This window comes from Vipera berus (assembly GCF_964194415.1).
Source record: "Vipera berus genome assembly, chromosome: 1".
Classification (NCBI taxonomy): domain Eukaryota; kingdom Metazoa; phylum Chordata; class Lepidosauria; order Squamata; family Viperidae; genus Vipera; species Vipera berus.
The window spans coordinates 100,615,605-100,617,991 of record NC_138202.1 but is presented as its reverse complement, the minus strand read 5'-3'; the positions used below and the strand labels follow the sequence as shown (position 1 = coordinate 100,617,991).

General features: G+C 38.5%; 1 long non-coding RNA gene across 1 annotated transcript; it reads left to right on the top strand.

Annotated features, from left to right (window-relative positions):
* Window positions 1–1,445: 1,445 nt before the first annotated feature.
* Window positions 1,446–2,387, top strand: LOC308663311. Its single transcript, XR_014025355.1, has 3 exons — window positions 1,446–1,513; window positions 1,702–1,798; window positions 2,283–2,387. It is a non-coding gene; the product is annotated as an uncharacterized lncRNA (long non-coding RNA).

Here is a 2,387-nt window from a genome sequence, read left to right as displayed (position 1 = left end):
AAAAGATCAGTCTGAAAGAATGAAACTCTTTTGCTGCTAATTCAGAATGACCATGGAGAAAAGTCTCCACAGGCAGCAGGGAAGTGACATATCTACACCAGTCTCAAGTGGCTACAGGTGGCCCTTGACATATGATGGTAATTGAGCCCACAATTACAATCATAATTCATAGTGGGTCATCATGTGACCATGCATGATTTTACAACCTTTTTTATGGTGTCCATTAAGTAAATGCCACAATAATTGGCAATCCATTGTTCGCTATGGTCACTTTTTATTGGAAATCAGAAGCAATCACAGCCAGGCATCTGCAGGATGCTGCAAATGGTTGAAAATGCAGACTAGTTGCTGAGTACCCAAATTGTGGTCATGTGACCACAGGGGTTGGTGGAGGCTGTTGGAATTTCCAGCAAGGGGGGGGGAGGGGGAATTGGTCATAACTTCATAAGTCAAAGACTGCCTGTACTATGTTTTAAGTTAATTCCATCCCCTGTGGTCACCTGACTGCCACCAATCAAATGGTCAGTGAAGTAGGTCAGAGTACACTCACAATTAAACTGTCATTGCTTGTTACCTGCTTAAAGAAGAAAATATTACTTTAGTCCTGGAACAGCTAAGGATAACTTTAAACAGCCTGAAGTAATGGTTATTATTCAATCACCTATTGAAATTCATTAGGTAATTTTAGGCTTGTCACTCCCTCTCAGCCCAACCTACCTTAGCAGGCTGTGGTTATGCAGAAAAATTACAGAAGGTGTACTGTGCACGATGCCTAAAGCTTCTGATGGAAAGGCAGAATATAAAACTAAGAATCAATCAACAATAATCAAAGGCCCTAAATCAGGAATATTTCTCCAAGGGCTTTAAAAAACTACGAAGAGAGATTCCAGCTACTGCCTACTGCAGAGCAACTACAGAAAAAGAAATAGAATAGGGCCATTTCATGCTATGTAATATTAATATAGTATAATCATTTTGGAAGGATCATAGCTCTTAAGTGTATTTTTTACCTTCCCTAGTTAGGAGACTAGAGTTGTTCAATATACAATGTTGCTGATTAGCTATGGTTAAGAATGCTTAGGAGCAGGAACAAACAATGTTATCAATCCAACAAAGGCTAAGATAATTAACGCACAAAGGTCACATTGCAATATATCACTAATGTTTGCTTATCCACAGGCTGGTTTTGAAATAAGGTATTATTTTCATGCTGTATTCTTGTATTTAGTTGTGCTTCTTTCTATGTAAGGAACTTTCATTATTGAGGTGGTATACAAATATCGCAGATAAACAATAAAGTATATTTATTTATTAATTAAATTCATTTGCTGCTTATTTCCCTGATAAGGCAACTCTGGGCGGCTTTCAGATAATAAAATGATAAATAGAAAAAGTAAAAAAAATTAAACTATACAAATTTTTTTTAAAAAAATTAAACTAGGCAGAACACCAGAAGCAAGGAGACAGATGGTAGAGGGATGAGGTCTTCTTACTCTGTCAACCCTCTCCAGAGGTAAGCACTCCTCTTGGGGCCCCAAACCAACTGGTAAAACCAAGTTTTAATACCCTTTCAGAAGACCAAAAGTGTTGGTATAATTCTCATATCCAATGGCGCAGTTTTGTTCCACGGGATCAGGGCCACAGCAAAAAAAAAAAAGCTCTTCTCCTTGACACCACACACCAGAATTCCTTGACTAACAGGTCCATAGCAAGCCTCTTCTGCTGGTGCGAATGCAGCGGGCTAATACCATGGAATGAGATGGCTCCTCAGATACCCTGGACCCATGCCATATCAGAGGTAGTAACCAACACCTTGAATTGGATCCAGAAGCAAACTGGTAACTAATACAACCTGTGCAACAGGAGTGTTACGTGTGCCACCCTATGGCATGCCACTGCATTCTGCACTAGCTCTAAAAAAAGGTCCTAAAAAGTCATTATCCAGTGATGGATTTTGAAGGTTGACTATTTCCTCTTAATCTACCTGAGAAGGAAAACCCTGGATGTAATACAGATGAGAATTCTTGTCTATTTCTTCAGCCCAGTCTGGATAAAGTTTTGAAATCTAATTCAACAATCCATCCCTATATTCTCTCAGGTTGTAAATAACATTTGTTCCCCTTTTCATAAGTTTACTTAGAAGTTTGCCTCAGTATGTTTCTCCCTTCTCCACTGACCTATTGAACACATCATCTTAGCAAAGCAATTTGTATTTTTGGTTCTAATATTGGAATCTATCTTTATCTCATTGATGCAACTTGTGTATTGTGCTTCTGTTACAGATAGTCAACCTGTAGACTTCCACATGTCAGCAATTTCATATACTGATATTCCTAGAGAAGCATGACTAGTAGCAAGAGATGTTGGGAGTTATCATTCAATCTACA